The following is a 25,033-nucleotide window of genomic DNA, read 5'->3' as shown; positions in this document are numbered from 1 at the left end:
GGGGGAAGAGGGTTGAAAAAAACACATTGGAATTTCAAGGCAAAAACAAAGCATTTCATCACAGATGAAGCCCAATTATCTGCTTCTCCATTTTTGCATCTCCATAATTCTCCCCCTTTTATCTTTGCATGGCCCTCCCTCCCTATTCAATATCTATATAAACTCGCTGACAAAATGCCTGTTGGCAGTAAACTCTCACCCTCCTGTCTTTGCAAGGAGACACTTAACCTGTCTTCTATATGCCGACGACATTGCCCTGTTATCCCAAACGCAGGTGGGCTTACGTCGTCTCTTAAGAGAACTTGCCTCCTTTTGTGTGGATGAACTTTTGAGAATTAACTATGCGAAATGTAAGGTTTTAGTTTTTGCCAAAAGTAGACATAAACACCGCTGGCAAATTGACAACCATATTATTGACCAAGTCAACGCCTTCAGTTACCTTGGCATTGCATTCCACCCCTTAGGTTCTTGGAATGCGCATTTTGTCCAGTCTGCTACGACGGCACAGAAATCAGCCAGAGTTTAATGACCTTCTTTTATACAAAGGGCGGTCAGTACATTCCGGCAGCAGTCCAAGTATTCAACGCCAAGGTGCTTCCTCAACTTCTTTATGGGACCCAAATTTGTAGTGGAGGCAATTACGCATGGTTGGAGAGGGTACAATCTAAATTCATGAGGTCCGTTTTGGGTGCTCCGAGATGTGTCCCCAATGTGACCTTACGCTTGGAATTAGGTGCCCTTCTGATTGAGACCCACGCTTGGATATTAAAATTTAACTACTGGATGAAGCTGCTATTTTTACCCACGGGATTGCCCCCCTTAACTTTGGAAGATTCCTTCCAATCTCAATGGCATCGGGTAACGATTCACAAACTCGGAACTCTCGGTTTTTCGCTCCCAGCGATTGGTGCCCTAGGCCATACGACCGCTAAAACAACAATCATCCAACGCCTCAAAGATGTTGAGTATCAGAACAACATGAGCCTAGTTGCCGCTTATTCAGAATGCAGTATTAATGTAAATCCCTGTATCTTGGCCACTTACATTTCAAGTTTATCTACCCCAAAACTCAGGAGAGCTTTTACCCTGGCACGACTCAATGTTCTGCCCTCGGCACTATGGAGGGTAGATACAGGGGAGTCGATTGTTATGATCGAACTTGCCCCTGTGGAGCAGATGCGGTGGAGACAGTGAACCTTGTACTACTTTGCTGCCCTTTTTATTCAGATCTCCGCCTGAAGTTCATCTCCCCACTTTTATCTAATCTTCCTCTGAGCCCAGAAGCTATGATTTTACAATATTTAACTGCAGATTCAGAATCACGGATCACTCTGAGGTCGCCTCGTTCTGCACAGCTGCTATGGCTCGCAGGAGGGACCTAATGCGATGTCTATTAGATCAAGGTTTTAGCTAGATTACTATGTGGACCCGGTTTTAGCTTTAAAGCTTTCTCACTGCACTGATACTGTATTCTATTCTATCTCCACTCTGATATTCAGAGGATCCGTAATTATATTGCTGGTCTTGGACCGTAATAAAGATTTTACGTTATCTTTGCATGGCCAGATGAAAGCAAGGTTACCTGAATATCCTACAGTCTCACACAGCAACATAAATTCCTTTCAGGTCCATATAACACTTGATGTCACTAAGCCCAGATTTGTCTGGGTTTCCTCCTACTGCCATACAACTGTGATATATATTTCTAAAATAATATGCAATGAAAAGTGGGGTGTGGGGGAAGAGAAGGGCAGCAAGTCTGCAGAACAGGACAAATTGGGCACAGCTCACTTCTCCTTGATTCTTAATAATTTGACTGCAGTCAAAAGAGCCGGTCAGACAGAAATATAGGAACAAATGAAGTTGTGATATACTGAATCAGACCCCTGGTCCCTCGAGCTCAGTACTGTCAATACTGGCTGGCAGCTGCGCTGCAGGTTTTCAGATAAAGACACTTCTAAATTCCACCTGAAGATTCAAGGGATTAAACTTAGCTGAGCTAAGACAGGGATGGCCAAAGACCAACACTACACGAGTTTGCAATGATGCTCTGAACCGTAAGGGGAATGCCCGACTGATCTCTCCCCTTCATCAAAGCCCTGTACAATTAGATCTTGTTCTTCCAGCCAAGAGACTAAGCCCAGATTTGACATTTCTTTCAAAGTTACAGGTAAGCTAGTTAATTCTGAACTGAAATTATTCTCCTCTCTCCAAAACAAAGAACGATCTTAGATCTCCTGGAGATGAATAGCACAGGGACATGTAGATCCAAATGTCTCTTGTGGACAAGAAACTGTTCAAAAACCTCAATTCAGTGACACTGTGGAAACCAATCCAGCTATCTTAATTTGGGGGATTTCTCAGCAGATGGGAAGGAAACTTCAACCTGGATGCCATTCCCCCTCCTTATATGAACAGCCTGGCTGGATCAGACTACAGGCCTATCTATTCCAGCATCCTCACAGTGCCAAAGTGGATGCAGATGGGAAGTCTACAGGGAGCATGTGAAGGCATCACTTAGCTCCAGCTGTTTTTCTGATTCCAGAGATATCACATCAATTTATTCATTTATAGGCTCTTTGTATACCGCTATTTCATTAGAAACGTCAAAGCAGTTTACAACACGTTAAGAAAAGGCAACCACCATAAATTAAAAACATCAAATATACAATAAAAACAAAGGTCAAGTGTTGTGAAAAGAGCATGCTCTTAATTGCCTGCCTGGCGGCACAGAAAGGTTTTCAGCAGGCGCTTCGAAGTTAAAACAGAAGACGCCTGCTGAACCTCTGTTGGCAGAGCTTTCCAGAGAACTGGGCCGATGACGCTGAAGGCTCGATTTCATGTCAATGTTCAAATCATTTAAACTCTATGAAATCTAGTTTCAAAGGAGATGAAGCTTCATCATGGATAGGGAGTAATTTACAAATGAATGCAAGCAAGAGTGAATTCGTTACAAGAAATTTTAAATGTCTCTACGCAAAGCACAATAGCAAGCTGGAGGATGCAAAGGGAGACATCCTGGTTTGCTCCAAGAAAGCTAAATTGAGGAAGGTAACCTGGAAAGAAGGTGATGTGGAAGGCTAGTGACCAACTAATTTCAGAGATGAAAGGGAGACATCCTGGATAAACTGAGGAAGGTAACCTGGAAAGAAGGTGATGTGGAAGGCTAGTGACCAACTAATTTCAGAGATGAAAGGGAGACATCCTGGATAAACTGAGGAAGGTAACCTGGAAAGAAGGTGATGTGGAAGGCTAGAGACCAACTAATTTCAGAGATGAAAGGGAGACATGCTGGATAAACTGAGGAAGGTAACCTGGGACGCACGTGCAAGAAAGGAAGATGCTTTAAATGCAATTATAATGCCAATATAGAGGTACTGATTAAACAGAGATTATAACTTTAGGGTTTCTATAGGTTTCAATTAATCATAAAATGGCATCCGTATTTGTTAGGGAAAAGCTTTAAAAGAGCAGGTCACTTTGGGTCACCAATGATTGACATTTGAGGTTTAGAAAGTCCCGAAGGTCACAAAAAGCAGAACCAAAAGGAGATAGAAACCACAAAGTTTAATCTCAAAAAGTCGAACAAGTGTGCACTTTGAAAACAACCTATGCAATCAGGACAGACACTTTCCAGGAAAGAAGGTGATGTGGAAGGCTAGAGACCAACTAATTTCAGAGATTTGACATTAAAACATCTTTAAGAAAGAGGGGGGAACATCGGTGAGGGTATATAAAGAACATGTCATCACTACCTGACCATCCAGAGGCGGATCCTATGTTCTCTGAGCTACCACTTAGTCCCAGCAGCCTGGGCATTGCTTTTGGAGCATGGGGGTGCCCCTCTGCTGAGCTGGCAGAGTAAGGAAGATCTTTCATGCCTGCAAGCTACTTCATTGCTGCTAAGGATCCATTGGAGAAGCTTTGCTGATTTGAGAGTGAATGTGCACGCTTGTAATTTTCCTCTTTCCTCTTTTAATAAAGTATTTATATTTTATGTCACACTTTTGATTACTGCTGAAAATAGAGAGTGCTTCAAAGGCACGTAGCACACGCTATTGCCAACCCTACACCTATGTGTGGGAAGCGTGGGGTATTTGAGGTGTTGGGGTACTCCCTCTAGGTTCCTGGAGACCACCAAGATTCAGTGTTGTGAAATCCTTCTACAGCTTCCCTGAGTAATCTTTCAAGTCCATACCTACTGATCTCTCCCTTTCATCAGAGCCACATACAACTGGATCATGCTCTTCCAGCCAAGAGGTGAAGCCTAGTTTTGACATTCCCAAATTATCCTCTCCTCCCCAAAGCAAACAAAGATTTTAGATCTGGAACCGATTAGTACAGGGACCCATGTTATCCTCCTGACCAGTTGCCTGGAGGTGTACATAAATCTCCACTCAGGGGCTCTGTGGAAACCAATCCAGCCATCTTAATTTGGGGGATTCCTCAGCAGGTAGAAAAGAAACTTCAACCTAGCGGCTCTTCCTCAGAACAGCCCTGTGGAATCAGACCACAGGCCTATCTAGTCCAGCATCCTCACAGTGCCTGATCAGATGCGAATGGGAAGTCTACAGGGAGGACATAAAGGCACCACCCTCCGATCTGACATCAGATGTGCGGCAGATAAAGGTGAGGCTTCAAAAGAACCACCAGGACCTTGAAATGGGCTGCCAATTGCTCCTTTGCTGGACTGGGGCGCACTTGCACCTGCCAGTCAGCTGATCAGCGGTTGGAGGGGGCTTTGCTCAAGGAAGGGGAAGCTGTTTCCAATGAATGGAAATCACTTCTCCCTCCCAGCGCTGCTCTGTGAAGCAGCCCCATTCAGCTCCTGAAGTTGAAAGAAGCAGTGTGGGGTGGCAAGCCAAGGGTTCAGCTTGGCTGTGGGTGCCTGTTCCCTTTCGGAAGCCACTGGTTTTTAGAAAGATCGGCTGTGCATGGGACTTCTCTGGCAGGCAGCCCATCTGAAAGGCACCTTTTTCCCCTCCCCCCCTGCTCAATGAAAGGAGGGGGAAGGGTGCTTTGCAGCTTTAAGACAGTCACTGTGCTCCCAACGGGGCAAGGGTTGCACTCAGGTCCTGCTTGCTTGCTTCCTATAGGCATGCTGCCATTGGACTGATCCAGCAGGCTCTTCTTAAAGACATCAAAGATGTTCTCCAGGACAACTCACACCCTGATGGGTCAATTAATCTGCAACGAATCATATTACACAGGAACTGAAAAATCCTACAATTTCCAAACCAAAATGGGGCCTCAACGCAGCTGAACATCTACCTGTTGATGTCGCATCTTTGGGATACTGGATAAAGGGATCTTTTCTTTCTTCCCAACACGAATGGAGGTCCGACTCTTTGAAGGAAATAGACAAGACTAGTTACTTTTGACCAGAAAATATTCAGCCCTTACAAACAGAGATTTTTATAGATAAGAAAAGGTATAATTTTGATCTGGTAAGTCCTGCTCTCGGTGAATACAACAGAGTTGTGTGGACCAAGTAGGGTCAGTCTGGCACTTGTGAACATGCGTCCACTGGGCATGAAGCTCATCTTGAAATGCTTGTTGGGGGTGAACCTAGTAAAGCCAGCTTCTTAGTAGGCTGCAAACTACTAGGGCAGAACCTAGTAAAGTCAGCAACAGTGGATGCAATTCACTGTGTCACAGGCCACCTGTATTTACAGAAATTGGCCATCTCCAATTCTTTATAATTGATTTACATAAAATTATGTGTGGAAAAGTAGCGCAAACAATACAAGCCAAAACATGAGTAAAAAGACAAGCTGCCAGTTAAAGTGTCTTTTTTCCTTTGAGTTTTCTTTACATAGTTCCAAAATAAATTCTTTCCCATAAAGTATCAACATTTTATAAGGAGTCCGGGCATTCAGCCAATGATCATGTCTATATATGGCTGAAGCTGTACAGGGGTGAGTCAGGAGAACTTATTAGAATACAACATCAGCATCAAGATGCAGGTTAGGATGAGAGTTCAAATGATGGAAACAAGAGTATAGTAGTAATATGAGCATGAACTGACAGAGTCTAGATCAGGGTTTCCCAACCTTTGGTCCACAGATGTTGCTGGACTACAGTTCCCATAATTCCTGACCATTGGTCATGCTGGATGGGGCTGATGGGAGTTGTAGTCCCACAACGTCTGTGGCTCAAATGTCGGGAAACCCTGGTCTAGATAGATACAAACTTGAGCTATAAAAGACAGACAGCCTTGGGGATTTTTACCAGTTGTCCGTGACACTGGTCGAAGAAAGAACCACCTGCTCTGAGTGTTAAGGTCCACACGCAGCAAAGGTGAGATCACTCCTTTTCAGATGGAAATCAATGTGACCTATGCTGTCCTTTGAAATGCAACACGTTAGCGTACATCCCCTTTGTATGTGCTGTGTAAGACCTATGTTCTGATATGTGGCTATGTCCACAAAGTATAGTAAATTAGACGTCTTAATTATACATAGACACTGATAAAGATTTCCTTTCTTGATCGGCCATTAGATATTCCTAGACGTAAAAAGATTCTTGGCTGGGATCTCTGGCCACTTGGTTCACCTGGTCAGACCTAACTGCCGGCAAAAACTATTATGTATATCACACACGGACACGCCTGTCTTGCTTCTGCTACTGCAGGAGGGAAGAGACGAAGATGAGGTGCAATATTGCGCATTGCTGGTTTCTGTTATCAGTTCGTTATTTTCTTCCAGTTTTTTACAGCTCTGCTATTAGTGGATATTTACTTATTCATTGTCATGTAGGTGAATTATACGTCACCTTTTTGGACAGGACAGTTTATAATAAGGAAGAAGTAGATAAGAATATATAAACATCCCAAAAAACTCCCACAGTCTATCCAAACACACAATAAAACACTGAATGACAACTATTAAAAGCAGCAGGAATTTCGGGTCTGTCTTCCTCCGAACACCTTCCCAAAAAGATGTCTTCACCGACGGCATGGAAATATAAAGAGACGAGGCCCGACGTAGGGAGAATGTTCCATGTCGAGGAGCCTTTACTGAAAAATCACCATGTACCTCATCCTGTGTAGGGACCACCTGGAAGGCCTCATCTGTTGATCTTAAAGCACGGGAGATTCATACAGGTGAGGGTGTTGTTGGCTGGCTACTACTTTATGAGCCTCGGAGACCCTCCAGCTCAATATTGATAATATGAGCTTTAAAAATGGCTTCTATATGGGTCACTTTGCAACAGAAACAAAGAGGCCTGATGGGAAAAAGTAGCCTAAGGAGTAAAATTGGTCCCACTCTGGGTTCCAGTTTGTGCGGTTCCTTTTGCTGCTTGAAATCTCTCTTAGCCCCAGATGTCAACTGGGGTCTGACTCCATCACCCTCCCCTGCTTTTCATTCATCACCGCAGGTTCCTGCCTTCTCTGGACCCTTTCCTGCTGGAGCAAAGGTCCCCTTTTCAAGGGCGCTGCTGCAATTCCTGCTTTCCCGGGATCTCTGCTAGCTGAGGGAACGGCCCTTGTTCCAGCTGCCAGGGAACCTTTCTCGGGGACCTTCTTGCCTGCTGCCTTTGCTGTGTCTCTGCCTGAGTCAAAGAGTCTCTGTGCTCCAGTTCTGCTTCCAGACTTCCCACCAGGGCTGGCAAAGCTAAATCTTGCTCTCTGTCCTGTCTTCTGGAGGTCATTCCCTACAAACTGTAGCCTCCACCTCCGCTTCCTCTTCTCCAAACTGCCGATCTTCCTGCTTCAAAGACAAAAGCTGACCTTTCGGCAGAGGAAGGAAGAGGGAGGAGGCAGGAGGTGCTCCCGGGAGCATCTCTTCCCATTGGGGGTTTAGAGTACAAGGCACAGAGTGTCAATGATCTGTTGAGGATGCAGGAGAAGATGCTCTGCTGGAGTTTGGGAGCTTCTGCCCTCTCCTCCTCCTGCTGCAAGGTAAGATTTTTCATCATGGGGCAGCAGAAGGTGGCAGGGAGGGGCACTTTTCGCACTGAATGATCAAAAAGCCCCAAGAACAGAGGAAGCTGCATTCTACCAGATCAGAGAATTGGTCCATCTAGTCCCGCCTGCTTACAGCAACTAGCTGTGGATGTCAGGCAGAGAAAGACCTTTCCCAGCACCTCCTACCGGATCCTTTCACCCCTCTTGGAGCTGCCAGGGACTAAACCTCGGACCTTGTACATGCAAAGCAGGTGTTCCCCTTCTGAGCTGCAGTCCCTCCCCAAATATCCAGGGCCCAGGCACCCATTTCCACGACAGCATTCCTGCAGTGGAAGATTAAATAGCACAGGTACTAAATCCATACCTTCAACATTCATCAGTCAAGGGGGGGAAAGTATATTTACCCAGAGAGGCCACCGTCTCATAATTCTCCTCCATGACTTCCCTGTGCAGAGCTCTTTAGCCAGGATCCAGCAGGGCCCATTCCTCCTCCGTGAAATAGACGGCCACCTCCTCAAAGGTCACCAGACCCTGGAAGGGCAACAGATCCTGGAAAAAGAAGAGGCAGTTTCTCCAACATGTACCATTTGCTCAGCCAAAAACTTGAATAGCTTTCAAAGAAGATTGGACAAATCCATGGAGGATCAGGACATCAGTGGCTATGAGCCACAATGGCAATGCATTCCCTCCACTGCCAGAGGCAGTATGCTGGGAATGGCAACAGAGCAGGACACTTAGCAGCTACACTTTGGTTCATATCGTACTAATAGCCTGACCAGTGGGGCACACTGGGATTAATTAATTAATTGATTGATTTTATTGCATTTATATACCACCCCATAGCCGAAGCTCTCTGGGTGGTTTACCACAAAAACAATATAGAAATCTAAAAATACATTTTAAAAAGCAATTTAAAAGCACATGCTAAAATGCCTGGGAGAAGAGGAAAGTCTTGACCTGGCGCCGAAAAGATAACAGTGTTGGCGCCAGGCTCACCTCATCACAGAAATCATTCCATAATTTGGGGGCCACCACTCAGAAGGCCCTCTCCCTTGTTGCCAGACTCCGAGTTTCCCTCGGAGTGGGCACCCGGAAGAGGGCCTTAGATGTTAAGCGTAGTGTACGGGTGGGTTCGTGTCAGGAGAGGCGTTCCATCAGGTATTTTGGTACCAAGCCGTGTGACTCTCTTGAAGCTGTCCCACTCTCTTTTTCTTTGCATTTCTTTAGTACAGTTACTTTTTATTTAGCTTTTGTGGGGGTGAGTATTTCTGGATTTTACACTGCTCAGACACAATTGCAGGGCAGAGCTTGATTGACTCTCGAAAAAGATCCCACCTCTCCAAGAGTGTATTTTAGGAGTTTTGCCAGAGTTCTGCCAGACACGTGTCACCGAATCACAAGTGGGGCGAGTGCTCATGTGTTCAGGTCCTGCTTGCAGGCTTCCCACAGGCATCTGGTCGGCCACTGCAAGAACCGGCTGCTGGAACAGACGGGCTATTGGCCTGATCCGGCAGGCTCTCCTTATGCAGCCTCAGAGGTAGTATTCTCCCAGAGCCCTCCCCGCTATGCTCAGGGAGATGCACCCCAGCTGTCCCCTCGGTCTCTCCCCCAATGATCCTCCCCTTACCTGATTGGGCTGCCCGGCTGCTCTTTCCACTCTATCCTACAGAAGAGACAATCCGGACGGTGCCTCTGAGGCCATGGCGCTGCCTGAGAGGGAGGAGTAAACTAGGCCAGCTCTGGGACTCCCACAGCTTTCACCACGATGCACGTTTTGTAGGGAGCAGCTCTCAAGGGCCTGCAGAGAAGAGACGGAGGATGGGAGGAATTTCATCCTTCATGCAAATTTGGGTTCCAGAGGTTTGAATGTTATAAGCAGCCTCAATCCAAATAAATAAATGGCACGTCCCTTTCCTCTGTTGTTTCCCCCCACAATGCTTGATCTGCAAAAGGCCTTAAAGGCCCCAAATCTCTCTCAGAACATTCTCCAGTTTCTTCCAGACTTTTCTCCATGCTTGGGCACCTCTTCTGTCCTTTGCTACCCCCAGGAATTTCACCCATCTCGGACCCCTCACCTCTCATCTCTCCATCTGCTTCCTCAAAGTCTTTAATTCCTGAGCCCCACAGAGTTTCTTCGTCACATTGTGAACCATTTCAGGCTTTATTATTAGGCCCTTTTCATCATGGATATAATTAAAAATTTAATCTGCACAGATATTAATTCCATGTCATCTCCCTGACAGTTGGCAAAAAAATAGGTTTTGCACACACCCTAACCCTAACCCTAACCCTAAAGAAATACTGGGGGTGAATTTGGTCAAATGACTCCATCTTGGAGCTTCCTGGGGATGCAAAACACCTCCAGTCTTTCCATCAGAGATATGGGGAGAGGAAAAGTGAGATGCATTCAGTCTGGTTCAGCTCACTGGGCAATGAAAAGAGTATGAAGAACTACTTTCAATACATCCACTTCAAGATCAACAGGACATCCTCTTGGACCCCTCGCCTCTCATCTCTGCTTCTGCATCCGCAAAGCCTTAATTCCTGCTCACCGCAGAGTGTCTTCTCCACGTTGTGAATCATTTCAGGCTTTTATTATTGGGCCCTTTCCATCATGGATGTAATAGTGACAAATAGTGGTAACAAGAGAGGAAGGTCTAGGCTTAATGGACAATATAAAAACTGGCAAGTCACCGGGCCCGGATGGCATCCACCCGAGAGTTCTCAAAGAACTCAAATGTGAAATTACTGATCTGCTAACTAAAATATGTAATTTGTCCCTCGGGTCCTCCTCCGTGCCTGAGGACTGGAAAGTGGCAAATGTAACGCCAATATTCAAAAAGGGATCCAGGGGGGATCCTGGAAATTACCGGCCAGTTAGCTTAATTTCTGTCTCTGGAAAACTGGTAGAAAGTATTATTAAAGCTAGATTAACTAAGCACATAGAACAAGCCTTGCTGAAGCAGAGCCAGCATGGCTTCTGCAAGGGAAAGTCCTGTCTCAGTAACCTATAGTGTCAACAAGCATATAGATAGAGGTGATCCAGTGGACATAGTGTACTTAGACTTTCAAAAAGCTTTTGACAAGGTACCTCACCAAAGTCTTCTGAGGAAGCTTAGCAGTCATGGAATAAGAGGAGATGTCCTCTTGTGGATAAGGAATTGGTTAAGAAGCAGAAAGCAGAGAGTAGGAATAAATGGACAGTTCTCCTAATGGAGGTATAATGTGCTTTATTTCACAATAAACACATCTTGATTCTTTAACATAAGAATAGTATACTTTAATCACCGTTCCACAGGGCACAGTCTTTACATCTGCTTATGCTGTGCTTAACCCATCTCAACCGAAACACCAACTGAACTCAACTGACAATTCCAAGACCTTAAAGAGAATCAAGATGTGTTTATTGTGAAATAAAAAACACATTATATGGTGTCAGAAGTCCAAAATGGACTCAGTCCGGCCTCCACCTCCTCTGGTATTGCAAGGTAATCTGGCTGAGACATGGAAGCGATGGGAGCAAGCTTTTATTTTATATCTTTCTGCAGCTGGAGTTAATAATGTTGCTAAGAATTGACAAATTGCTATTTGGTTACATTGTGTTGGAGAGGAAGCATTGGCAGTTTACAATACTTTTGATTTGCCTGAAGGGGGGCCACAAGACATAGAGGAAGTTCTTGAACAATTTAGGATATATTGTACTGTTGGTGTGTGTGCGTTGTTGCGTGAAACAGCATACGTTACGTTGGAGTTAAGTTGAGCAAGAAACTTCTTCAGAGCAGTAGAGCATGTTAAGAGTCTTTTATTAAGACATTATGGCTTAAGGCTTAAGAGTAAATACATGTAGAATTTCTTCAGTCACCCCCCCCTTCTGGTACATCTCTCTCCAAAGGTAAACATAGAACACAACCTCTCAGTTCAGAGGCATGATACAGAAGACAAAACTCACAGACTCTGTTAGAACTTTCCCAGTCGCTATCAGATGGTTACCATAGCAACGGCCCTGGCAGTCCGTTCCCAGACTGGGCAAAGACATAACTCCCCCTTAACTACAGTTTTTCAGAACTTTCAGACTTGATGGAAAACTACCAGGCCTCATGCCAACAAGTCCCCCTTTTTCCCATCATGTCTGTCAATTACAAATAAATCTCAACAATACATCTCCACAATACATAGTCATACAGTAATACATTTAAAATTACATCTCAGTACATTACAGTACATTACAGTACATTTCAGAACATCTCTGTACATTTAGCTAGAACTTTATTCAATCAAACTTTGGTTGAACACAAGTCAAATAAAGTGGCTCAGGATCCATTTCTACAACTTTATTCATTCCAGGACTTGTTATTAATCCCACGGTAAATCTTTCAGGCGGTTTGCCTAAATTCACTCTTGTAGAGCATCTTAAAGGAACCAGGGCTTCAGCTCTCTCTGCCCCCCCATTTGTACTTGCGCTTGTGCTTGGCACCGCGTGCCCAGGAGATTCCATTTCCTCAGCTTTTCGTTTCTTCGATCTGCGTCTCCCACAAATGAGCTCATTTAATGCATCTTTGAGAGGAATTTGTGTGCCTTCCACTTTAATGTCAAGATTTCGCTTAAATGTCTGTGCTTGTGTTCGTGTTTGTGTGTCATCTGTTCCTGTAAGAATGACTGTCTGCTTTTGATCCCAAGGTTTCTCTGAGACTTGAATGCTTCTGCTCAGAATTAACTGCTGTGTTTCTGGACACCACACTCTGAAATATGCATTCTGAAAACCCAAAACAAAACATTGCTGTGCTCGAGGTGCAAGCTTGCCTCTTCTCTTGTGTTGTGGAATGTGTACCCAGCATCTAGCTCCGAATTTTTGAATGTGTTCTATTTTAGGCTTTCTGCCAGTAAGTTTCTCATAAGGAGACATTCCAAGTGCACTATGTAACACCCTGTTGTGAATATAATTCGCATAAAGAATTGCTTCTGCCCAGAAAGAATTCCCTAAACTGCAATCCATCAGCATGGCTCTCATTGCTTCCTGCAGCACCCTATTTTTTCTCTCAGCAGTTCCATTGGAAAACGGGCTAAATGGAGCAATGAAATTCTGGTTTATTCCCTTACTCTCCAGAAAGTCACTCAATGCCTTATTCGTGAATTCCCCTCCCTGGTCCGAGCGTATGGCCCCCACTGTGGTGCCATGTTGAGTTTCGATTCTCTTAATGAACAGTTTCAGCTTCTGCTCAGCTTCACTTTTATGCTTTAACAGAAAAACATGAGAAAATCTTGAAAAATCATCTACCAGTACCATGAAGAATTTCGCACCTCCTCGTGAAGCATTTATTGGCCCTGATAAATCAACATGAACTAGCTGGTAGGGAGCTGTTGTGGTTCTTTCAGCCTCCCGGTTTATTGGTGCAATAGTCATTTTAGCTTTATGACAAGAATCACAATCCATTAACTGACCACAATCTCTTAAATGCATGTCTTCACTATGCATTGGGGTTTTCTTAATTGTGTCAAGGTTTGCATGCCCCAGCCTTTGATGCCATTCATGGACGCAGCCCTGATGTACCTGTGCCTCAGCGTTTAACACAGCACACCCTGCTTGACTGCTCTTTATTACAAACTGTGAATCATTCAGGCTTCCCTGCATGCACACTTGATCTCCCCTCATTACAAAACATTGGTCTTTGTGAAACAAAATTGAGTAATTACAACTCACCAGTTTGCTAACTGATAAAATATTATGAGCCAATTCCGGAACAAACAAACAGTCTGACATTATTCCAAGCTTGTCAAATTTCACCAGACCTTTAGCTTCCACAGATTTACGTGATCCATCTGCCAGGTAAACAAAGTCTTGCACTTTTTCTGAAATGTAAAACAAACGTCTGTCTTTAATTAATATATGGCTTGCCCCGCTGTCAATAATCCAGGTAACAGGTCCTAAATCTTGAGACTTCTGTTTACAAACAAAGTTCACACTGCCCTGCTTCAAGCCTCCATCCCTGGAGTTTCGCTTGACTGGACAGTCCCGCTGTAGATGCCTACGATCTCCGCAAACAAAACAAGACTTCAGCCTCTGTTGCTGCTCCTGTTTATAATCCTTCAGCACGGCATATTTCACCTCTTGCCTCCTGACAGCTTCCATCGACTCGGCTCCTTTCGCCTCCTGTCTCCGCTGCCATTCTTGGGTCAGCTTTTCCTCAATAAATGCAACGTTCAAACCTCCGTCAGGCATGGCTTCAAAAGCCATGACCATATTATTCCAAGTCCCATCGAGCGAAGCCAGGATCAGATAGGTCTTCTGAAGCTCAGAGTGTTCGACGCCTCGGTCTGTCAGCTCAGCAAACAGGCGTCTGAATTCCGTGAGATGCTCACTCAAGTTGCACTCACCCGTGAAGCGCATCTGATACAGCTTCCGTGCCAAACACAATCTAGATCCCGCGGTCTGTTGCACATGAATGCCTTCCAACCGGTCCCACATCTGTTTGGCGTTTGTAGCATCCCTCTCGTGCAGCAGTTGAGAGTCTGATAGAGCCAGAAGTATAAAAGCTTGAGCTCGCTCATTGTTCCTAGTCCAAGCCGCTGTAAGGGGTGCAGGGGGTGTACCTTCAATAGCTTCCCATAAATCTTCTTTTACTAGCAAACCCGCATTCTCGGCTTCCAGCTGCCATAATTCTTTTCATTAAGCCGTTCCATCAGCAAGCCTCCCCCAGACAGGTTTACAGCCATGTTGCTCACCTCCGTCTAGTACAATCAATCAAGCTGCCCTCTGGAACTCCATCTGCCGTTCAGACCAGCAACTTACTCCCATGTAATACGCTGTGGATCTGGGCCATAACCCCTGTTGGTGTGTGTGCGTTGTTGTGTGAAACAGCATACGTTACGTTGGAGTTAAGTTGAGCAAGAAACTTCTTCAGAGCAGTAGAGCATGTTAAGAGTCTTTTATTAAGACATTATGGCTTAAGGCTTAAGAGTAAACACATGTAGAATTTCTTCTGTCACCCCCCCCTTCTGGTACATCTCTCTCCAAAGGTAAACATAGAACACAACCTCTCAGTTCAGAGGCATGATACAGAAGACAAAACTCACAGACTCTGTTAGAACTTTCCCAGTCGCTATCAGATGATTACCATAGCAACGGCCCTGGCAGTCCATTCCCAGACTGGGCAAAGACATAACTCCCCCTTAACTACAGTTTTTCAGAACTTTCAGACTTGATGGAAAACTACCAGGCCTCATGCCAACAAGCACTCCTCGTAAGAACATGATATTTGAATGCTATGCTTTTTGGAACCACTCACAGAGATATCAAGAAACCAGTGAACAGTTTGTGACTGAGCTTAAGCTTAAGGCTAGTAAGTGTGAGTTTGGTGCAACAGTTAATGATATGATACGAGATAAGATTGCGTTCAGCGTTAAAGATGAAAAATTGAAGAAAAGATTGATTGCGGAACCTGAGCTTACTTTGGAGAAGGCGATTGAAATATGTCATTTAGAGGAAATAACAAGAGTTCAACTACAAGCTATGTCAACTCCCTCAAGAGATGGCCAAGAGTTACATACAGTATCTGTGATTGATAAGACCCATGGACAAAGTCCAGTACAGGCTTTTGGATCTGATAAGTTTCAATCTAAAGATAACTATTTTTTTTTTTCAATAATTTTTATTCAGATTTTCATAAAACATACAAAACAAAATCATAAAACATTCAAAGACAAAAAACAAAATCAAAAATAGTTAAACAAAAAGAAAAAAAGAAAAAAAAAACAAAAATAAAAAATAAAGAGTAAAATATTGACTTCCCATTTGTCAAAGATCAAATCAGTTATAAGTCTATAATATATAACAATCCTGTCTCTTAAGTCATATTATAAAATCACTTTCCTCCAGTAGTTATCTTACTTAATCATCAAATCTCATAAACATTACTTTATTCTTTCCACAAAAAGTCAAAGAGAGGTTTCAATTCTTTAAGAAATATATCTATCAATTTTTTTTTCCAGATAAGCATATCGATTAATCCATCTCATTACTAATTATGATAATCTTATTGTCATAACCATAGTCAAAATAAACATTTCAATTAATCCATCACATCAGAATCTGTTAGGTTCAATAATTTCAGTAGCCATTGTTCTATTATCTCTATTAGTTCCATTTTCCATCTTCCATCTTCAGTAGTCTTGTTAAGTCCAGTAATTTCAATATCCAATCTTCCATTATCAGTATTCCATAATAATCTTGCTGTCAAAGCCATAGTCATATAGTAAGAGTCTGATGGGGATTACCTCTATCCCAAATATTTTCTTGCCATCCATTCTGAATAGGTTGCTGAAATACTGCTGTAAAATCATATCTCTGTTCTTTTTTTCAAAATACACTGGGTCATCTCTTAAAAGTTTTTCCATTGTCACATGGCTGCAGATAATTCCATAGATTTTCTCTATATTGGGCTCCATCACATCATTCCAGTCCAGAAGATTATCCATGCCATTGATAACTTTATCTCTAGAATCTTCATTCATTTCTTCAGAGATAACATTGAGTTCCAAACAATAGATTTTATTTCTAAAGTCCATAGACTCCAAATCTTGTTCCTGTTCCACGTTGGTTCCAATCTCCGGGATCTCCTCTCTCACAGGGACCCCTATTCCAGTCTCCAGGGTCGCCTCTCTCACAGGGACCCCTGTTCCAATCTCCGGGGTCTCCTCTCTCACAGGGACCCCTTCCAGGGTCACCTCTCTCACAGGGACCCTTATATCTTTAATCTCCTGCTTCATTTTACTCAATTCAATTTTCATTATCTCAATCTCATCCATTATTTTCTGAAACATAGTTATTTCCAGATTTTCAGCCACTTTCTTAATTGCCATTTTAAAAGAAAAATATAGGAAAACCACTTCTTATTTCAGCAACAATTGGGTTAATACTCCAAACTTGGTGACATCACAGTATAAACAGAGCAGACAGCCTTATCTCTCCAATAGTTAAGTAAACAAAATGCAGTTCCCAGGATCGAAACAATTAATGGCAATCGTCAAGAAACAGATTCGTCAAAATAAAATAGACCAAAAAGAGAGTAGTCTCAAAACAGTATAATATTTTTCAAAATAAAAATCTGGAATAGAAATCCCTCTTCTGTGTATATCTTTAGAATGCAAATCCAGGACAGCTTTTTGCAACAAAAACAGAGATAAGCTATTAATTAGTGCGTAGCAGAGAGAAGTTATGGCTCCCCAGTGAGATGTCAAAAACTGATCAATCTGGCAAATCTCTTTTAAACAGCAACAATTTAAGTCAAGTAAAAGAAAAATATAGAAAGAAGGGTGCTTGCCTGTTAGTGCGTTCTCTCTTAGAAGATAAGGTGAACGTTCGCTTTATCAGATAGAGCTTGCTGTTAAAAATCCGTCCCACCTTCGTCGGCTGGACCTCGTCCCATAAATTAATGAGATCTGGTCGTCCCAACAAAAATAGGCTTTGAGGTTAATCTCTTCGTTTCTCCCTACCCGGGAGAAGTTTAATCAGTCAAAAAAAAAAGAAAAAACTGACTGATATATCTGAATAAGCTTCTTTTGAGGCAGGAGCCCGTCTCAAAAGCAGGCACAGGCTAAGTCACCCTTCCCGGAAGTCCAATCTAAAGATAACTATGAGCAGATTAAATATAGTAGATGCTCCTGTTGTGGTACTGTGCATCCACCTCGAAATTGTCCAGCGTTTGGAAAAACCTGTTATAAATGTCATATGAAAAATCATTTTGCTAGAGTATGCAAAGTAAATTTACTCAGTGCCAAAAAGGGGCAACAGAATTATTCGATGCATGAGCTAGATTTAAACAGTTTGTTTATAGGAGAATTAACTCATGAAGCTGGTGAAGATTTGGTGAGTGGATGGTATGTTGATATAGTTCTGCAAGGACTCTCAGTAAGGTTTAAGTTGGATACAGGAGCTGAGGCAAATGTTTTGCCTCTACAAATATTTCATGAGTTACCAGACAAGAAGGTGTTGTTTAAAACTGATGTTTGTCTTGTGTCTTATGGTGGAACTCGTATAAAGCCTGTGGGAGCTATTGTTCTTGATTGTCGTACTTCCAGAGGGGCAGCAAGGCTGATGTTTTATGTAACAGATGGATCCTCTCTTCCATTGCTTGGACGAGCAGCTTGTGAGACTCTGGATTTAGTTCGTCAAACTGATAATGTGATTACAGTTCAATCATTAAAGCAAGAACAGCTACTTAAGAAAAATTCTGATGTGTTTGATGGGCTTGGTGAATTTGAAGGTGTCCACCATATACATCTTGATCCTACTGTGGCTCCTGTTATTCATGGATGTAGAAAAATTCCTTTTGCCATATTGAATAAACTGAAAGAGACTTTGGGACAAATGAGAAATGCTGGAGTGATATTCAGGGTTATAGGTCCTACGGAGTGGGTCAGTAGTCTTGTTATTACAGAGAAGAAGAATGGAAAGTTACGGATATGTCTTGATCCTCGGGATTTGAATAAAGCAGTTCGTCGACAACATTATACAATTCCTACAACAGAGGATGTTTTGAGCCGTCTAGCAGGAATGAAGTTTTTTACTATTTTAGATGAAAAGGATGGTTATTGGCAAGTCAAGCTAGATGCACATTCTTCACGGTTATGTACATTTAATACACCTTGGGTACGATATTGTTTTAATTGTTTGCCATTTGGGCTTAAGTCTTCTAGTGAAGTGTTTCAACAGAAAAATGAGGAAGTTTTTGGTCATATAAGAGGGGTTTATATGATAGCTGATGATATGATTATTGCAGCAGCAACCTCAGAGCAGCATGATCAGATTCTTTGTCAAGTTATGGATTCAGCAGAGTTATGGATACCAGAGGCAAGGTGTTCAAATATCACATTCTTACGAGGAGTACAATATATCCTAAATTGTTCAAGAACTTCCTCTTTATCTTGTGGACCCCCTTCAGGCAAATCAAAAGTATTGTAAACTGCCAACGCTTCCTCTCCAACACAATGTAACAAAATAGCAATTTGTTGATTCTTAGCAACATTATCAACTCCAGCTGCAGAAAGATATAAAATAAAAGCTTGCTCCCATCACTTCCATGTCTCAGCCAGATTACCTTGCAATAACAGAGGAGGTGGAGGCCGGAATGAGTCTATTTTGGACTTCTGACACCATATAATGTGCTTTTTTCACAATAAACACATCTTGATTCTTTAACGTAAGAATAGTATACTTTAATCACCATTCCACAGGGCACAGTCTTTACATCTGCTTATGCTGTGCTTAACCCATCTCAGCTGAAACACCAACTGAACTCAACTGACAATTCCAAGACCTTAAAGAGATATTACAGCACAGGAGGGCTGTAGAAAGTAGAGTCCCTCAAGGATCAGTATTGGGACCTGTACTTTTCAATTGGTTCATTAATGACCTAGAATTTGTTTTTTTTTCAATTAATTTTTATTCAAATTTTCAAAACCAAGACAATACAAAAAGAAGAAACACAAATCATAAACTTATACAATAAAATATATATATATATATAAAATATTGACTTCCGATTTATCATAGTTCAGCTATAAATCTATAATATATAAAAAGCCTGTCTCTTAATAGATTATAAAATCACCTTCCTCCAACGGTTATCTTAATTGGTTTCAAATCTCATTAACATCATATCATTTTATTCTTCCACAAAAAGTCAAAGAGAAGTTTCCAATCCTTGAGATATATGTCCATCAATTTTTTTTCTAGATAAACATGTCAATTAATCCAACTCATCAAGTCTACTTAGTCCAGTAATTTCAAATCGCTCTTCTTCCATTATCCGTATTGATTCCATCTTCCATCTTCCATCTTTATGCACCCAGTAATCTTGCTGTCATAGTCATATAATAAGAGTCTGATAGGAATTTCCTTTATCACAGATATTTTCTTGCCATCAATTCCGAACGTATCACTGAAGTATTGTTGCAAAGCCGCATCTCTGTTCCTCTTTTTTACATGATACACTAGCATATCTCTTGAAGATTTTTCCATTGACACAGAGCAGGGATTAATTCTGTTAACTTTCTCCATTTCAAGTTCCATCAAGTCCTTCCAGTCCAGGAATTTTTTTGAACCAATAATATCTTTATCTCCAATCTCTTCAATTCCTTCAGGGACAGAGCTGAGTTCCAAAGCATAATATTTATCTCCAGGATCCATCACAGCCAGGAAATCCAAATCTTTTTCCATGTCCATATTTAATCCAATCTCCATAGTTTGAACCTTGCCTTTAATTTCTCTTTCATCTTTTTTTGGTTTTCCAGAGCTATCTTTATTCTCCTTTCTCATAGAATCCTGCATTTCTTTCAGCACCTATCTCATTTCATCAAATTCAGTTCTCAACTCTTGACTATTATTTCTCAGTTCTTGTTTTATTGACTTAATCCCATTCATTATTTTCTGAAACATGTCTAAAGATAAAGTCCCTTCTTGTACATCCATGATCTTCTTAATTGTCATTCTTAAAGCCAAAGGAACAAAACTCTTTCAATTTTCAATGTCCCAAGCAAAGAGCAGTTTATTTCTTTATCCAGTTACAAAGGAGTTAATCTTTCAAACCAACTGGCGTCACACTCTAAACAGCCCTTATCTCTTATATGTCCAGAAGTACAAAAACAGCTTTAGTTCACAGCGTCCAAATGACTAGTAACAGAAAGAATGTGCAGATTCGTCAAAAAAAAAAAAGTAGAACAGGAAAAATAGTCCCAGACTTATATTACACAAAAATCTTATAGATCAAAAAGATTTTTCTTATCTCTTCCAGTCAGAAACCCCTCATCCGTTGTAATCTTTATAATGCTATTTTCAAAGTCAGCTTTTTGCAATAAAAAAAAGATAGGCTATTTTTATTTTCTTCCCCCTTAATTCCGTGAGTAAAGAGAAGGAAAGTTTTGGCTCACCCAGGTTTTCTTAATTACTGATCCTCTGACAAATCTCTTTAGCTGTATAGATAAGAAAATAATGAGCGCAGACAGGAGAATATTTGCCTGTTACTCCGTTTTCTTTAAAAAGAAAAAAAATGGATCACTTATTCAGCTGAGCTAGCTAGAAATCCTCTCTCCGTCCGAGCTGCTGAAAGACCTTCTTTCTGATGAATTCCAGTCTCCAATACTCACAACAAAGCTATGTGGAAAATCTCACGTTTCTTCCTTATCTGGAAGAAGTTATCCCCAGTCAAAAAAGACCCTTCTGACTGGATTTAAAGCTCAATAAGTTTCATCCAAGACAGGAGCCCATTTCGGAGGCTGCACAGGCATAGGGATCCTCCTGGGAAGTCCCATTAATGACCTAGAATTAGGAGTGAGCAGTGAAGTGGCCAAGTTTGCTGACGACACTAAATTGTTCAGGGTTGTTAAAACAAAGAGGGATTGCGAAGAACTCCAAATAGACCTCTCCAAACTGAGTGAATGGGTGGAAAAATGGCAAATGCAATTCAATATAAACAAGTGTAAAATTATGCATATTGGAGCAAAAAATCTGAATTTCACATATACGCTCATGCGGTCTTAACTGGCGGTGACCGACCAGAAGAGAGACCTCGGGGTTGTAGTGGACAGCATGATGAAAATGTCGACCCAGTGTGCGGCAGCTGTGAAAAAGGCAGATTCCATGCTAGGGATAATTAGGAAAGGTATTGAAAATAAAACAGCCGATATCATAATACTGTTGTATAAATCTATGGTGCGCCTGCATTTGGAATACTGTGTACCGTTCTGGTCGCCTCATCTCCAAAAGGGTATTATAGAGTTGGAAAAGGTTCAGAAGAGGGCAACCAGAATGATCAAGGGAATGGAGCGACTCCCTTACGAGGCAAGGTTGCAGAATTTGGGGCTTTGTAGTTTAGAGAAAAGGCGGGTCAGAGGAGACGTGATAGAAGTGTATAAAATTATGCATGGCATTGAGAATGTGGATAGAGAAAAGTTCTTCTCCCTCTCTCATAATACTAGAACTTGTGGACATTCCAAGAAGCTGAATGTTGGAAGATTCAGGACAGACAAAAGGAAGTACTTCTTTACCCCGCGCATAGTTAAACTATGGAATTTGCTCCCACAAGACGCAGTAATGGCCACCAGCTTGGATGGCTTTAAAAGAAGATTGGACAAATTCATGGAGGACAGGGCTATCAATGGCTACTAGCCATGATGGCTGTGCTCTGCCACCCTAGTCAGAGGCAGCATGCTTCTGAAAACCAGTTGCCGGAAGCCTCAGGAGGGGAAAGTGTTCTTGCACTCGGGTCCTGCTTGTGGGCTTCCCCCAGGCACCTGGTTGGCCACTGTGAGAACAGGATGCTGGACTAGATGGGCCACTGGCCTGATCCAGCAGGCTCTTCTTATGTTCTTATGAAAAACTTAATCTGCACAGGTATTAATTCCATGTCATGCCCGACAGTTGGCATAAAAATAGGTTTTGCACACATTGTAAAGAAATATTAGGGGTGAATTTGGTCAAATGACTCCATCTTGGAGCTTCCTGGGGATGCAAAACACCTCCAGTCTTTCCATCAGAAATATGCGGAGAGGAACAGTGAGATACATTCAGTCTGGTTCAGCTCACTGGGCAATGAAAAGCGTATGAAAAACTACTTGCAATACATCCATGTCAAAATCAGCAGGATGCCTTGTTAGTACCATCCACTCGTATAATCCAAGTTAACCTTTACACATTTCTGGACTACAACCCCCATCTTCCCTGGCATTTGGCCATGTTGTCTGGGGCTGATGGGAGATGCAGTCTAATAATACCTGGAGGGCACCAGGTTACAGAACGCTGCTCCAAGTTGAGCAGGTGATGCACGAGGTGGAAAGCTGAACAGCAAACTCATCTACTGTATTGGGTTGAACAACTGAGGCAATAAGTTGATTTAATTATTATTATTATTACCGATACATTTTATTATATTTTTATATTTCTATGCAGGCCTTCCTCTAATGAGCTCACCATGATTTGTCCCCCTCCTTTTGTCTTCACAACAACACTGTCACTGGGCACAGGACACCACCTGAATTTCACTCCTGAGGAGGGATTTGAATCTGGGTTCCTGTGGACATAGCATTAAACTATGATTCCAATAATACAACAGACACACACACCTGCACAGACGTTGAAGGTCCCACACAGAGTGGATGTCCGAAATCTGGAGTGGCACATAAAAATTCTGCACAGTTTATCCTCACAACAATCCAGTGAGGTGGGCTGGGCTGAACAAAAGTGGTCACTGCCCCAGGGTCACCCAGGGACCTGCATAGATTTGGGGGGGGAGATCATAGACACCTTATTTTTTTGGGAGCAGGCTCTCAGCAGACTCCCCATGTCTCCAGCAACCTATGAGCCAATCAGCAAGAAAGGAGAGTGTATTAGCAACTGAGAAGAGTCTTCTAACATGCTTCCTTGTTCTTTCCTGTTAATTAGAGTGAATCAGAGTGAAAGGAGGTGAAGTCAGCCACTGAGACTCTTCTCAGGAGGCAACACTTTGCCCTTCCATGCTTTTTGGCTCCTAGCTGTGGGAGAAGGCATTAACATGCATCTCATTCTCAACCCAGCAGGAACAGGATGGGAGGGGGCATGGCTATCATGAAGGGACCCTGCACTTCTGAATTTGCCACTACACTACTGTAGAGATGTGAAGGCCCATAACAACAGTGGAAAAATTTGGAGGGAAAGCAGTTTTTTCTCCCCTCTCCCGTGCTCTGACCCCGCTCCTTAGAGTGCTCTGTATTGCAGCCCTGGGCACCTTCTGGGAGGAAGGGCAGGGTATAAATCTAATAATTAATTAATTGCACTGAAGAAATGTCTGACTTGTTCGTGTCTACAAGAGACTCTACTATACACATGTCAGTGACACATCCATAGCTCCACCCTCTCTGGCCTTTGACTGGAAATTGGCCCTTGGACTGCTGCTTGTGCGTAAATGTGGCCCTCGGGTTGAAGAATATTCCCTAACCACTCCATTAGCCACAGGCTCTCATCCGAGACCACCTTACAGGGCTGTTGCGACCACTGCCAAGATATTGTGCTTTGGACAGGGGGAATGCTGGCCACGCCAGGAGACACAGACCCCCAGTCAGAGCTTGGAAAAGTTACTTTTTTAAACTACAACTCCCATCAGCCCAATCCAGTGGCCATGCTGGCTGCGGCTGATGGGAGTTGTAGTTTAAAACAGTAACTTTTCCAAACTCTGCCCCCAGCACCCCCACAGATGGACCAATCCTGCAAGAGAAGCTGAGGTCCACTCCTCTAGGGTCTTCCCCTCCAATACACTCCCAAGGGGATGTCTGGAGAAGCCCTTCCCCTGGAGCCCAGCTGAGGAGGGGGCATTTATTCACCCATTTCCTCCATCCTCTGCCTTGAAAGCTTCTAGAAGCCCATTCAGAGCCTGGTCAGGTTCAGATTCCTCTCTTCAACCCTCCAATTTTCTTGCCTCGCAGGAAGGAAACTGACCAGTCCCTCTTCCAGTTTAGGAAATCCAAAACGGGCTCTTCCTCCAGCTCTAGGGCACTTTCTAGGGATTCCCAGACAGAAGAGGGGCCTCTTCCATCAACCCCCTCCCCCTCCCAAAAAACAAATCTTCCTTCTCTCTCCCCTCCCCCCACCAGTCCCCTGTCAGGCCCAGGAATTGCAAAGGCAGCTCCCCTCCCCCAGCTGTGGCCCTCAAAACCAACACAGGACATCAACCCCCAACAGCTGCATCCCTTTGCCTGGGCGATGGCTTCCAAGAGGGCCTCGAAAGGCCAACCCCGCGGCACTTCGGACCCCCCTCTGCAAATGGATTGCATGCAGCAGGGGAGTGGGGCTCTTCCCTCCTTTTCCCTCACCCCCCAACAAAAATACCAAATCCCCCCCCTTGCACCTCTTTGCCCTCTGCACGCTCCAGCTTCCTCCTCTCTGGGCCTAATACTTTCTTTACCTTGAATACCAATGAAGACAGCCCTCCTACTTCCCCTTCAATATGCTCTCACCCCCTCCATGTGATTAAGACTTCCTGCCTCTCTAGGAACCAGAACTCCTTGCCTTAACCCATCGGAGGACTAAGTGGCAAGAGCTGCTTCTGCCCCCCACTGCCAACATTTTCCTCCCTGCCTTCTGTCCCAATATTGCAGCTC

At 43.1% G+C, this 25,033-nt stretch overlaps 1 long non-coding RNA gene across 1 annotated transcript; it reads right to left on the bottom strand.

Annotated features, from left to right (window-relative positions):
* Positions 1-5,271: 5,271 nt before the first annotated feature.
* LOC133381727 (uncharacterized) lies at positions 5,272-24,844 on the bottom strand. The gene is made up of 5 exons (XR_009761714.1): positions 24,781-24,844; positions 22,872-22,971; positions 9,537-9,707; positions 8,314-8,458; positions 5,272-5,346 (listed from the first exon to the last, which is right to left on the bottom strand). It is a non-coding gene; the product is annotated as an uncharacterized LOC133381727 (long non-coding RNA).
* Between the last annotated feature and the right edge of the window lie 189 nt (positions 24,845-25,033).

Source organism: Rhineura floridana, chromosome 3 (assembly GCF_030035675.1).
Source record: "Rhineura floridana isolate rRhiFlo1 chromosome 3, rRhiFlo1.hap2, whole genome shotgun sequence".
Lineage (NCBI taxonomy): Eukaryota > Metazoa > Chordata > Lepidosauria > Squamata > Rhineuridae > Rhineura > Rhineura floridana.
Note: the sequence above shows the minus strand (reverse complement) of the source record. Positions and strands in the feature narration are given on the sequence as shown.